Below are 15,469 nucleotides of genomic sequence, written 5' to 3'. Positions count from 1 at the left end.
CCCGCCCCCTCTGTGTGTGTGACCTGCGGACCGTTGGTGTTGTGTGATAGCCGCAGCCGACCCGACCCGACCCATCCCGACCCCACCCCGACCCGTCTTCTTCTCCTACTCCTTTTTTCCCCTCCCCCCTGCAAGTGTGGGGTAGTGCTAGTGCTGTAGTGGTAGTGGTGTAGTGGTGTTGAGGGTGGAGGCAGCAGGCACGAGACCCACGTGGCCAGCCCCACCTCGCCCCGACCCGCCCCTGCTGCCCCGGGATGCTGTTCGTGCCCCTGCCCCTGCCCGGCCTGGTGCCCTCTGCCCACGGGGCCCCATCCACCCCAGGGGCCTCGCCCGCACCCGCAGCCATGAAGGTGAGGCGCCCCCGCTGCTGCTGCTGCTGCTGCTAGGGTAGTGTGGTGGTGGTGGTGTTCCCTGCCTGCCCTGCCCAGTCCTGCCGTGCCCTGCCCTGCCCTGCCGCTGTCGTGGTCGGCCGTGTCCTCCCAAGACTGCCGGAGTGTCGGGCGGGGTGGCAGGGGGGCCGTGTGGACGCCTGCAGGTGGAGTTGGGCGGGCGTCCGTAGGTGTGTTGAGGTTTGGGCGGGCCGGCCGTACGTAGTGTCTCGGAGGCCTCTAGGCTTTGGGCGGGCCGACCTAGCCTAAGCCTTGTGTTGGGCGGGCCAGCCTGTGTGTTGGGCGTACCGACCTGGGTGTTTGGCGTACCCACCTAGCCTAGCCTAGGAGTTGCGCGGGCAGGCCTAGTTATCGGACGTGCCGGCCCTAGTGGTGTGTCGGGCAGGGTCGTGTAGGGTAGCGCCACGCCTCGCCACCCCGGTCGTAAGTCCTGTTTTTTACCATCAACAACATCCATTTTAATATTCCTCAAAGTTTATATCATCTTTTTTTCACACGGTTCTGCCACGAGTTTTTCAGCCATATGTGCATGTGGTGTCACTTTTTTTAACATATTTTTACTTGTGCCCCGGCCAGCCCGCCCAACCCGGCCAATTTGCCCGCCCAAAAACCCCGCCCACAAGCCCCGTTCCCGCCCGTTCCTGCTGCTGCCGTTTTTAAATTCACAAACAGACTTACGATCATTTCCTGTCGGAGTTAAGTCCATCAGGGTCGTATCCTAAGGCCAGTAGCTTTGGCGCTTCCTAACACCTCTTCCGTAGCGACTTATCCTGCACGCAATACCTCGGTCATATTTTTCTCTTTAATCTCGACCCTCAGTTACCCCATCTTCGGCAGAGAGAGAGATCGGGATGATGATGATGATGATGATGATGATAAAAATGGTGATGATGGTGATAAGAATAATGATGATAAAAATGATGATGATGATGATGATGATGATGATGATGATGATGATGATAGTTCTAATACAGTGTTAGAAATAATACACAAGAAAATTGTTGCAAATATAAAAAATAAATCACCAAAGAGAAGTCATTACGGAGTTCCCAGTGCTACTAAAAATCCGTCTTCAAGTGGCACATAGGGGGTACCGCAACAATTTCTCTTTAGTGACTTATTTTGCTTCGTTAATGTGCAAAAGAATATACATGTCGAGTGCCTAAGAATGAGTCGCTAATAAAGGGGTGTTAAGGTCTCATTTGTCGCCTAGAATACGGGGTTTAGATTGGTGGCGTTTTTATTATACTTTAATTTTCGTGAAACTTTTATTTTTTTCAACTTCCAATGTCTTGTTTTTGAAAATCTCTCTCCTAAGTTGGATAAACGACAGAATAGATGGATAGATGGATAGATAGATAGATAGATAGAGACATAAAAAGATAGAAAGTCCTAGGATTCGTGAGGTTGAGATATGTCTTCTTGCGTCAGGATGAGAGAGAGAGAGAGAGAGAGAGAGAGAGAGAGAGAGAATCCATCTCTTCTTCCTCTACATGTAAAGAAAAAAAATAATCATATTTTTGAAAGAAAAAAATATCCGGAATTTTCTCCCATGTATCTTTCTCCTTTCTCCAGCCTCGAATTGTAAGAAAGCTCCCTAACACCCCTTCCTGAGCGATTTATTTTATTACTCCTTACTTTTCTTTCTCTGTGTTATTTACGTCACTCCTAATACCACCATACTCTGAATAAATAACTTACAGATTGATATTAACCAGCCGTATCCAAAAATAAATCGCTTAGGAAAAGGTATTGGGGACTCAATAAGTAACATACAGATTGATTTTAAGTACCCGTATCCAAGCATAAATCGCTCAGGAAAAGGTGTTAGGAGTTGGCATAAATAACATAAAGATTGATTTTAACTGGCCGTATCCAAGCATAAATCGCTCAGGAAAAGGTGTTAGGAGTTGGCATAAATAACATAAAGATTGATTATAACTAGCCGTATCCATAAATAAATCGCCCAGGAAAAGGTGTTAGGGAGCTTCCTTAACTGGCGAGAAGACGTGCCAAAGGAGCTAAAAATTTTTCTTTGCAGGATAAGAAACGAAAAAGGTACTTGCATAGTCCATACCTTTTTTTTTTCTTCTTTTTTCGTCCCTCCTTCAAAAATAAAGAAAATTCAGTATTTTTTTTTTGTAAGATAGAGGTGAGAGAAAAAAAAAAGCAAAGAAAAAAGCTTGAAAATGGAAGGAGCACCCCTTATGGGATTAATGCGTCTGACAATAGATAGATAGATAGATGATACAATAGCTACACATCTAGGAATACACAACAGCATGTATACCAGCCATACACTTATATACATTAGTGATAAAGCCTCGAAGATAAGAAAAACGTCTACAATAATTAGATAGCTAAGATGCGTTTTAAGACAGGGCAAAAGAAGAGGGAGATAGTTGAAGATGCTTGCCATACGTCATGCTGTTTCCTTTAAAAATAGGTGAAAAATAAGATAAGTTTTTCCAGCAAGAAGAAAATAGACTAATATGTGTGTGTATGTCTGTGTGTATGTGTTTTATTTTGTTTTGTGTTTTTCTTTTGGCAGGCAGAGGAGGGAGGAAGATTGTTTAAGAGGTTTGGGAATGAGGGAGCTAATTTAAGAATCTTGCCTTGCGTCTTATTCTTTCGCCTAAAAATATAAGTAAAAAAATGAGACCAGATTTGCAGTAAGAAAGAAATAAAGGAGAAAAGAGGCAGATTTTCCCTCATATGTTTTGTGTTTTTTTTTCCCTCGTTTTAAAACGTAGCCAAGAAGCGTTTGGAGGACAAGCAAGGAGAAAGAGTTAAAGATTATTTCCATAGTTCTTGTTCCTTCATCCTGCGGAAAAGAGAGTTAGGTTTTTATTTTAAAGCAGAAAAGGCAAAAAAGTGGGAAATTTTTTATCTTTTTTCTTCCATCTTGCAGAAAAGAAAGTGGTAGATTGTATTTTAAGTAGGAAAGAAGAAAAACAGTTGTGGAATCTTCTACACCTTTTTTTTCTCCTTTCCCACTACCAAAAAATGTCTTAGTTACGATAGGAGAAGTATCGTAAGTTGGTTTGTGAATATTCGGCTCGAAATTGCATGCAGTCAGTCGGCATTTTTAGCTTGCTCACGGCTAATGGTTTCCTCTCAACGTTGCTATTTTAACTTCCCATTGTTATTATTATTATTATCATTATTATTATTATTATTATTATGGCATATTTATCAATCCTGTTATGATCTATATTAATTATCGCTACTATGCTGTTTCTATTACCAGTGCAATTTTATGATCTTTATTATTGTCGCAGTTCTTGTTACCAAAATCTGCTTTATTATTATTATTGTTATTATTGTTATTATTATTATTATTATTATTATTATTATTATTATTATTCTGTTCTCATATTTCCTAAACTTTATTACAATTCTTCGTATTGCTATTACTACTACTACTGTTTTTATTATTATTATTATTATTATTATTATTATTATTATTATTATCGCTATCAGCATTATCACTATCTTATCAATCGCCTTATCGGTACCCAGGTGTCATGGAGCGACAGGTAGGTTTCCGTCCCCTTATCGCTATGCATGTGTTTATTTTAGCGAATGCAGTTTTTCAATATATATTTCTCTCCCGACTGCATTTTGCTCATTTATATATACTTCTCTTATTCACCGAGGCGTATGTGAAATTTGAGATGTGTACATATCTATCTATATATCTTTCTATCTATATTCTTTTTACACCAACCTGGCTCAAGATTTCGTCCTCGTGCAGCTCATATCACGTAGCTATGTGGCAGGAAAAGATGATGCTACTATCCATAATTTTCCACAGCACTTCTTCGTGACTAGCATCATAATCTTTCAGTCTGTTTTCACATCTCAGCAATTTTAAGCCAAGTTAGAGTAAAAAGAGTATCAACCACTTCAGTAGGAGGACGTATCTTATTCTTACCAGAGATTAACACTAAAAATATGATGCTAGTCACGAAGAAGTGCTCTGGAAAGGATACTGAGCCATAGCATTGTCCTACTTTTCCACTGGGCTGTGTGAAATAGCTGAAAACCGAACGAAAATTTGGGCCAAGTTAAGGTGTTGGTAGTATAGGAAGGGTGGAAGTAAGTTCGTAACAATACTTTCACTTTCACGTTAACTTGGTCCAGATTTTCGTCCTTTTGCAGCTCATGTCACGTAGCTCAGTGGCAAAGGAAGATCAGGACTTAGCACTTCTTCGTGACTAGCATGAGGTTACGCTGCTATCTAGCCTTGCCGTAGCACTTCCTCGTGTCTATGCGCTTTTCATCTTAACTTGGCCCAGATTTTCGTCCTTTTGCAGCTTATGTCACGCAGTTTAATAAGACAATGCTACGGCTCCACATCCTTGCCGTAGCACTTCTTCGTGACTAGCATCATAATCTAGCGTTAATTTACTGTTGCAATTCAGTATTCGAGATGGAGAGGGAGCAATTTTAAGCCAAGTTAGAATAAAAACACTATAACCCTCTGGTTTGAAAAGCTCCCTAATGCATTTTCCTAAGCGATTTATTTTGCTTATTAATCTTTACTGTCCCCCTCTCCGTGTTAAATAAATCCTTTCAATATCGCCATACTCTCCATAGACAACATGCAGTGGGATATTAACCTGCCATATGCAGAACTAAATTGCTAAAGAAAAGGTGCTAGGGAGCCACTATACCTGAGAAAAATACGGACCCAAGAATAAGAAAAATAAGTTGCTGGAGGGAAGGGGTTAAGGTTTGAATGTCCGAATTACATATACATTAAAAATACAAAAGGGAAGTGAATGTCTGAATGTATGATGATAACGGGTCCATATATAACCCCTCTCGTGTTCTCCGTAGACGGCTCAGTGTTATCAGTACTCGAATATGCCCGGTATCATTCATTTCCTTCTCCACTGCCACACTTTCCCACTTCGATTTCGGTTTTGGGGTCTTCACAGGTGTGCATATTGATCAGGTGAGAGTGTACGGATTCGTGGATCAGGTGAGAGTGGACGGATTCGTAGTGTAAGATCAGGTGAGTTTGGACGGATTCGTAGTGTAAGATCAGGTGAGAGTGGACGGATTCGTAGTGTAAGATCAGGTGAGAGTGGACGGATTCGTAGTGTAAGATCAGGTGAGAGTGGACGGATTCGTAGTATAAGATCAGGTGAGAGTGGACGGATTCGTAGTGTAAGATCAGGTGAGGGTGGACGGATTCGTAGTGTAAGATTAGGTGAGGGTGGACGGATTCGTAGTATAAGATCAGGTGAGAGTGGACGGATTCGTAGTATAAGATCAGGTGAGAGTGGACGGATTCGTAGTGTAAGATCAGGTGAGAGTGGACGGATTCGTAGTGTAAGATCAGGTGAGAGTGGACGGATTCGTAGGGTAAGATCAGGTGAGAGTGGACGGCTTCGTAGTGTAAATATTTCGACTAAGATGGAAAAATTGCGGAACTGAACAAATGATATTGAATTTCCCGAGATTGATTTGGGAGTTTGGAACGTCTGAATTGATGATACTGGACTGTTCATGGATTACGCTCCTCTTCCGCTACGCCAGATCAATTTTCGTGTGTTGTACGCATTTCCTACTCCCACTGCCACACCCACGCCCACACCAGCAGATTGACCCATCCCCAGAACACGAACGATACAACCAGGCGAGTTTCTGGTGAGGAGCTGTTTAAGGACGAGCCTGTATAAATAATTTCAAGGGATTAACTGTATACAGTATATGTTGATAAAGTTTGAGTTGGGGGATCCGAAATTTATATAGAAATTTATTTAGTTTGAGAATGAAAGGTTGTAGTGGCTTTTAAGGCTGAGGGAATTTGAATTATATAAAAATACGTGTGATTAGATGCTCGATTTTGATTCTGATTTTTTGGGGCGAATTGATGTGTGTTTTTTTGATCAGGGTAGAGGGATAGGAATCGAAATGTATCTATAGAGATTTTTGACGAGTGAAAAACTTGTGTAGCTTTGAACTGTAGAGAGATATATATACAGGAAGGCGAGAGAATTATAGGCAGCTGAAAAATACACTAATAAAGTAGATATAGTAAGAAAACAATAAATAAAGTAATACCAATGGCGATAAAGTAATAAAGTCGGTTTTGATTTTTGGGAGTGAGGAAAATTTTGGTGTCTGAGAAATAGACGTAAAAAGTCGATTTCCATTTTATTAAGAATGAGGAAAATTTAGCGGTCTGGAAAATATATAAAAAGTCTAATATAGGGAGTGCGAACATTCTGGCATCAGAAAAATATATGTAAAAAGTCGATTTTGATTTTTGGAAGTGAGGAAAATTCAGGCGTCTGAAAAATATATATGTCAATTTTGATTTTTGGAAGTGAGGAAAATTTTGGTGTCCGAAAAATAGATGTAATAAAGTCGATTTTGATTTTTGGAATTGAGAAAAAATTTTGGTGTCCGAAAAATAGATGTAATAAAGTCGATTTTGATTTTTGGAAGTGAGGAAAATTTAGGCGTCTGAAAAATATATGTAATAAAGTCGATTTTGATTTTTGGAAGTGAGGAAAATTTTGGTGCCTGAAAATATATATAGAAGAGTCGATTTTGATTTTTGGAAGTGAGGAAAACTTTGGTGTCTGAAAATATATATAGAAGAGTCGATTTTGATTTTTGGGAGTACCATGGAATGTATATTGATTAGGTCTGAATATATTAGACGCCTTTTTTCATTTTTTTTTATTCATATATGTGACGCATTTCATTATTATATATATGACGCTTTTCTTTATTATATATATGTGACGCTTTTCTTAATTATATATGTGACGCATTTCTTTATTATATATGTGACGCATTTATATATTTATTATGAGATGCGTTCATTTGTATGCCATGGGAGATTTTGTGAAGTAATTTTAAGGGGTCCTGCTAAAAATTATGGAAAATCTTGAGATAGTAATAGGAATAATAATAATAATAATAATAATAATAATAATGATGATGATAATATGATGGTTATTTATGTTATTTATTTCAAAGTCTTTCCTATGTTATGTCTTTCTAATAATAACATGGATATTAGTGTATGAAATAGGAGAGGACATTTACTCGCCATCAGCTAAAATTAGATGATAGAGAGAGAGATGACTGAGGCTCTTCCATGTTGGCTGGAATATTTACCAAAGGTCTCTCTTACTGGGGAAAATATTGTCATAAAATTATCCTTTCATATTTCGAAATTAAATATGTGGGGGGAAAATTTGCTTCTTAATATTGCCATCATATATTCCGATATTAAATAGGTCAGGTAATTTTGTTTGGTAATATCCACGAACATTTGGTCTGATTTTGTTTTTTAATATGTAAGAAAGAAGGAGCCAAAGGCCTGCCCGCAAGATCGCTCCCTCCAAGAAAAAATAAAAACAAAATACCGCAACAGAGAGAGTCGACAATTTTTTTTTTTTTTAACCATAGGAAAACACTGGAATTATTTATTAAGATTTGGGCGAATATGAAAAGACTGCAAATTGAAAAAAAAAAATCATATGTTAAGGAAGTGTGTCAGTAGGTCAAGACAATTGGAAGAAATCTATGTGGGTCATCTAACTTACCTATTTATTTATCTATCTATCTAATTGTCTATCTATCTACCTATCTATCTATCTACCTGTACAACGTTTCTTGTTGTACAGCCGCCTTCATACTAAATTTATTAACTCGAGTATTTTTTCATGCAACGGGAGCATATATGAATTTCCCTCTAAGGCAGATCTGTTAGGGGTTCATTTCTAAGTTCTAGTCTCACTCGGGCTTTACCTAGAAACAAAAATCTAAATAAAAATCAAAGTTACAAGACTCACCTGTTTTTAGAGAGTTAACGAAAGGAAAAATCAAAGTTGCCAGACTCAGGATTAGTGGATTACCCGCAGGAAATGACTGGATTACCGGAGTGGCCAAGGAAAATGCGCAAATCTGAGAAATGACCCGCGCCATGTATGCTGTCGAACCGTAAATACACGCGGACGAAACACAGCAAAAACCAGACACAATCTCAGGTTCGTAGTGTTCACCCGACGCCACTCTTCGCTCGGGGAATGTCGCCTGATCATATTTTTTCTTAATTCCTTTTTTTTGGTGAATTTCGGTGGGCGGATGGAAGGGATAGTGTGAGGGAAGGATTGCTTTACTTACAGGGTGGGGTTGGATTGAATGGGAGGGAGATGGGATGGAGGAGGGAAAGAGGAAGGGAGAAGGAAGGAAGAAGGGGAAGTGGATAGGAAGGGGGAGGGGAGATGGAAAGAAAAAGGGGAGGGTGACGGGAAGAAAGTGGAAAGGGATAAAAGGAAGGGGAGGTTGGGGAGAAAGGGAGAAGATGAAAGAGAAGAAAGTGGAAGGGATAAAAGGGAGGGGATGGGAAGGGGGAAGGGGGGAGGGGATGGAAGGGGAGAAGAGGGAGGGGAGGGGAGTGAAAGCATGTCAGATATATTTGTACATCCAAACTTTCTCTGACTTAGATTTGGGAGTATGTTAAGTTCATGGGTGTGTGTGTGTGTGTGTGTGTTTGTGTGTGTGTGTGTGTGTGTGTGTTTTGTGAATTGGTTGTCCTTGTCGTGTTTGTCTGGCTTTATGTTTTTCAGTGTTTTTTCCTTCGTTTTCCTGTCTCATATTTTTGTTTTGTGACCTCTCTGGCTTTTGTTATGCATTTGCTCTTTTCCTTCTTTTTTTCTTTTTCTTTTTTATAGCACTCCCATTTCTTAGGTAGATTAAATGATGATGATGATGATGATGATGATGATGATCTCTACTTTGTATCTGTGTTTTTTCTGGTGTTTCTTTCTGGCTGTTTTTATTTGTTGTTTAAATTTTCGTGTGTTTTTTTGTGTATTCCCGTTCGTTTTTTTTTTTCCGCTTGTTCTTGGTTTGTATGTTATAGTGTTTTATTTACCCTATGTAGCGTTTTTCTTTTCCTTTCCTCCGTGTCTCCTTTACTCTCTCCATTTCTATGCTTCTATCTCCAGTTCTGCTTCTCTCTCCCCATTCCTCCTCTCTCCCCATTTCTTCTCGTCTCTCCATTTCTGCCCTTTCTCTCTCTCTCTCTCTCTCTCTCTCTCTCTCTCTCTCTCTCTCTCTCTCTCTCTCTCTCTCCAATTCTACACCCCTTCCTCCGGTTTTACTCTTCTCTCTCTCTCTCCATTTCTGCTCCTGTGTCTCCATGTCTGCTTCTCTCTCTCTCTCTCTCTCTCTCTCTCTCTCTCTCTGGTTTCACTCATCCCTCACCATTTTTACTCTTCGTGTTTTCCTCCTCTCTTCGTTTTTTTTTCCTCTCTTCGTCTGCTCTTCTCTCTCCATTTCCGCTCCCCCCCCCTCTCTCTCTCTCAATTTCTGCTTTTTCCCTCCATTGTTCAGTCCACCAATTTTTTCATCCGTCAACAACAATTTCTCTAAGTGGCGTCATAGGAAAATTGGCAAGGAAGAAAATCGCCAAAACTTCCCGCCAAATGGGCACCAAAATCTCTCAGAATTGCGCCAAAAGTTTTTCCATATGTTGATTAGCTTACCTTGTTGCTGCATTATCTTTCTCATTGCAATATTGTCTTTCTCATGGCAATATTATCTTTCTCGTTGCAATATTGTCTTTCCAAGTGCAATATTGCCTTTCTCACTGCAATATTATCTTTCTCATTGCAGTATTCTTTCTCAATGCAATTTAATCTTTCTCATTACAATATTATCTTTCTCATTGCAATATTATCTTTCCAAGTGCAATATTGTCTTTCTCACTGCAATATTATCTTTCTCATTGCAATATTCTTTCTCAATGCAATATTATCTTCCTCATTACAATATTGTCTTTCTCATTGCAATATTATCTTTCTCATTGCAATATTGTCTTTCTCATTGCAATATCTTTCTCATTGCAATATTGTCTTTCTCTTTGCAGTATTGTCTTTATCGGTGCAATATTGTCTTTCTTTTTGCAATATTGTCTTTCTCTTTGCAGTATTGTCTTTATCGGTGCAATATTGTCTTTCTCATTGCAATATTGTCTTTCTCATTGCAATATTGTCTTTCTCATTGCAGTATTGTCCTTCTCATTGCAATATCTTTCTAATTGCAATATTATCGTTCTCACTGCTGTATTGTCTTTCTCATTGCAATATTGTCTTTTATATCAGTATTCTCTTTCTTATTGCAATATTGTCTTTCTCATTGCAATGTTATCTTTCTCACTGCAATATTGTTCTCATTGCAATATTCTCTTTCTCAATCCAATAATTCTCTTTCTCACGCCAATATTTTCTTTCTCATTTCAATATTCTCTCTCTTAATATTGTGAAGGAATATTTATTACTATAGCCTATTATTTATCAGCCAAGTCTTTATTACACCTGTATTTTACCTTTACCTGGACGACTTTAACTTCCGGTATACTAATTAACTTATCCCACCTTTTCATTATTTTTTTACATTATTTTGAAGGGATATTGATAATAAAGGTGATTATTATTTACCTGTAAAGCGTAAGTTATCCCTTATAGGTATTGAAGTCGGTGAGGGAGAGAGAGAGAGAGAGAGAGAGAGAGAGAGAGAGAGAGAGAGAGAGAGAGAGTCAGAAGGAAAGGGCGAACAAAAAAAAATAAAACAGCTGAGAAAAATATGAACTCAGTAGAAAAAGAAAATGAAGGAAGTAATGAGTGAGAGAGACAGGAAATGAGTGACGACGGGAAATGACAGAGCAGTGAAGATGATGTAGGCTAGATGTGGTGGAAGATGTAGGCTTTTATTGTTTTGGGATAGAAAAAAAACGTTGTAGATAGAAACGTTATGGACAGAAACGTTATAGAAAGAAAACGTTTAAAGATAGAAACGTTATAGAAAGAAAACGTTTAAAGATAGAAACGTTACAGATAAAAACGTTATTGGTAGGAACGTAATTGATATTTTTCATACTGGTACAATTATCATCATCATCATCATCATCATCATCATCATCGGGTATGTGGGGAGGATGAAGGATGACAAATGGGTGCAGAAGGTGAGAAGTGTGAACGCCGGGGGTAGGATTGCGAGAGGCAGGCCGAAAAAAAAGGAAAAAAAAAACTGGGACGAGGTTATAGAGTGACCTCAGGGATAAGGGGCGGAATAGGGAGGCTGCCAGAGATCGAGCAGGGTATAGAGCCGCCGTTAGAGTACCAGGGCCAACGCAATGAGCCTTTATAAACGATGCGAAAGGATACTACTAGTGCACATTATTTTCCCTTCTAACGTCATAAATAAATGTAACTATCTCCCAGCATCATAATTTCATTTCACTTTCAGTATTCTCTTTTGTAGAATTGTAACTCCATTTCACAATTAATATACTCTCTTTTAACGTTATATTAGCCTTTCATACATAATTAACTTGCAGCATCATATTTACAATTCCTACATAATATATTCTACTTTGCAACATTATAATTGCTTCTCATGCAACATACGTACCGGCCATGCAACATCATACTTGCAATTCCTGCATAATATTCTACCTTGCAACATTATAATTCCTTCTCATGCTTCATACATAATATTCTCCCTTGCAACATCATACCTTGAATGCCTACATATTATTCTCCCTTGCAACATCATACCTGCAATTCCTACGTAATGTTCTCCCTTGCAACATCATATCTGCAATCCCTACATTATATTCTCCCTTGCATCATCATAACTGCAATTCCTACATAATATTCTCCTTTGCAACATCGTGAATTCCTACATAATATTCTACCTTGCAGCATCATACCTACAATCCCTACACAATATTCTCCCTTACAACATGATATCTGCAATTCCTACATAATATTCTCCCTTGCAGCCTCATATCTACATTTTCTATATAATATTCTACCGTGCGACATTATAATTGCCGTTCAACATGCAATGCAATATGAGAGAGCGTCCCTGGTTTCCTCCTAAATAAAAGCTTCATAAACACAGACTGCACACTCTCAGGTAAAAGGTATTTCCAAATTGAATATCAGCCGTAAAACCAGGGCCTCCTAAAGCCAACCATTTTACCTGGGAAATTATATATGAAAAAAAGTAAAAAATGGTTATTGCGCATCGTATAAAAAAAATGACCGTCGGGCAGTTTTGGCCATTCGGATTTTATTCATATTTAGTTTAGTTTTATTTTCTTTATTCGGTCATTGTTATTTTTATTTTAGGGAGTAATTAAATACCTAGGATGCTTAGTAGATTGGGTGCCTCTAGGTAACTCATTGACTAGCTAGTTTGTGTTGTGTAATCTAGAGACTGTGCCATACCTTTTAAAATAATTTCCTTTATTTTTATTATTATTATTATTATTATTATTATTATTATTGGTGGTGGTGGTGGGAGCTAGGGTTGGCATGATGATGGTGATGATGATGATGATGATAGTGACAATGAATATCAAAGAATGATAATGATGATAATGATAATAACAATACAAAAGGATGATGATGATGATAATTTATAACAAAAGGATGGTGGTGATGATGATGACGATGATGATGATAATGATGACGATGATGATGATGATGATGATGATGATGGTTTTCCTTGCAAGTTGAACGTGGTTTGGTTGGCCTGCGTGTGTGGGGTAAAGATTATCAATGTCGAGTAAAAAATCACAGTGACCTAATTCCACTTTACAAGTAGGACACTTCATTTAGGGATCGAAGGAGAGAGAGAGAGAGAGAGAGAGAGGGAGAGACAGAGAGAGGTGGTAGTAACTAGGGGGAATGTACAGCCATCCATCATCATCATCATCATCATCATCATCATCATCGTCATCGTCATCTTTTTCCTATACATCATCATCATCATCATCATCATCATCTTCGTCATCACCACCACCATCACCATCAGCTCAGGATCAGAAGAGGTCAGATTAATAAAACAACACCTATAATATGCAAAATTTAGCAGACACAAGCAAAACCAAGCAAGTGTTTACCTTTACAAGCCTTTACTTTTAGAATTTGTTGTGAAAAAAATCGCTAAATGTCAAAAAATGCAGTGTAGTAATGAGTGATGATGATGTGGATATTATTTCTAGTGTGATGAAAAATAAAGGATTTTTTTGTTTTTAGGTGGGGTAAAAACAGATTCAAAAAAGGTCTGTGTCTGAATGTAATGATTTTGTGTGTGTGTGTGTGTGTGTGTGTGTGTGTGTGTGTGTGTGTGTGTGTGTGTGTGTGTGTGTACGAAAATATTACCGAATTTCATAAGTTTGTTGTGCAGTAATTAATGATAATGAAGTCAGTCTCATTTCTTGTCCCTGTCATTAAGAAAAGCCGGGTCATAAGTGAGGTGGAGGGATGGAGTGGAGGGGTAAATAAGAGAGGGGGTGTGTGAGTTGGGGGGAGGGCAGGGTAATGGCAGAGGGCGACATAGAGGCGATTTGTTTGTGGCCACCCCTTACAGGATTAAGGCGTGTGGCTATAGATAGATAAGTGAGTTTTTTATGACTACAAACACATGCTAAAACACACACATACATGAATTATCCTTGCTTTTTTGTAGTGTTTTGTTTGTGTGTTTGTTTACCTGTCTCTCTGCCTTCATACCTGTCTGCCTGTCTGTCTGCCTTTCTGTCTTCCTTCCCTGTCTTTCTTGCCCCCTTCCTTTCTTCTTTCTTTCTTTCCTTCCTTCCATTTTTCATGCCTTCCCTTCTTCCTCCCTTCCTCCTCTTCCTGTCAGTCTTTTTTTGACTTTCAATCTAGCTATATAATACGTGTTCGTCTATGTATAACCAGAAATAAGGAAATAAAAACTCGCCATAAACTTAGCATAATATAAAAATTCACACTTTAGACCCCGAGCCCCCCCAAAAAAAAAAAAAAAAAAAAAAAACGAAAAATGTAAAAGAATGTTTTAAAAAATGAAAAAAAAACAGGTAAAAAAAAATGGTGTGGCTTCATCTTCCTTAATTGTCCCACTTCCCCCTCAGAGGCCTACCATGCCCTCTTCTTTAACACACACACACACACACACACACACACACACCATAGTTCTCAATTCGCGTACATTGGCATCTTACTCGCTTGTTTATTGCTCATTGCCATGCTGTTTTATTCCGTGCTTGTGTTTGGTAGTGTGTGTGTGTGTGTGTGTGTGTGTGTGTGTGAGAGAGAGAGAGAGAGAGAGAGAGAGAGAGAGAGTTAGTCTTGTAGTAATAGCGGTAATAAAGGTCGGTGTTATGGTAATGGGAGGGAATGATGCGTATGGGGGAGGGAAATGGTCGTGTGTATAGATATGGAGGATTGGGAATATAGATTGATGGTTCTGTACACATCAGGGCAGTGTATATGTGAGATAGATAGATAGACGGATAGATAGACGGATAGATAGTTTGATAAATGCATACTTCTCTTGGGACTATGTGACTTCCGTATAGAGAGAGATGTAGACAGATAGATAGATAAATAGATACATAGAAGATAGACATAGACATATATAGAATGTGGTATTTTATCCCCCCCAGCGAAAGTGGAGGTGGTCACGTAGGCATCCGTTTCTGTTTGTGTACCGAATTTTCCGAAAAGTTGTCATCAGATTATAATGGAATTTGGTGGATAGGTGGACAGTAGGTCAAGGAAGAGCTGAATAGATTTTGAGCTGAATCCGTATCCGCATGCAAGAAATCATATATGTTTTGGGCGTTGGCAGGGGTATGCGCTCCCTGAAATCGTGTAACATGGCAGACTAAGACCGTAGAATTATTGATGTAAGACCGTGGAAGTAATCGTCTGGAAGGGAACTGCATAATGAATCATAAATTGTATTGGCGTTGTCGGAGGTATGCGCTCTCGGAATGCTTTCTATTTTTTTATAACTGTTGGAGTGATGTAAATAGGTTTTGTGAATAGGTGTGGGTCGTAAGGGGTAATTGGATTTTTTAATGGTCAAATTGTCTGGAGATGCATAAGTACCTAGTAAAAAAAAATGCGGTAAATAAGAATAAAAATAAAAAATAACAATAATTTAAATGAAACACGTCCTCTAATTGAAGCTAACATTTTCTCGTCCACGTCTCTAATGCTAAAAAAAAATAATATTGAAAAAATAAAAGATATATAAAT

The 15,469-nt window shown here is 38.8% G+C and overlaps 1 protein-coding gene across 1 annotated transcript in view; it reads left to right on the top strand.

Moving 5' to 3' along the window:
- The first annotated feature begins 797 nt into the window (after positions 1-797).
- The window catches only part of LOC145410329 (cytotoxic granule associated RNA binding protein TIA1), a 1,031,692-nt gene continuing 1,017,020 nt past the window's right edge, over positions 798-15,469 (top strand). Inside the window, exon 1 of the mRNA XM_080280462.1 lies at positions 798-812. The gene's annotated coding sequence lies outside the window, so the exon portion shown is untranslated. The remainder of the gene's footprint in view (positions 813-15,469) is intronic.

The sequence above is a fragment of the Coenobita brevimanus genome, chromosome 85, assembly GCF_032717465.1.
Source record: "Coenobita brevimanus isolate Jiangsu-jjx chromosome 85, ASM3271746v2, whole genome shotgun sequence".
NCBI lineage: Eukaryota > Metazoa > Arthropoda > Malacostraca > Decapoda > Coenobitidae > Coenobita > Coenobita brevimanus.
The sequence above is the reverse complement of the archived record's forward strand: the minus strand, read 5'-3'. Positions and strand labels throughout refer to the sequence as shown.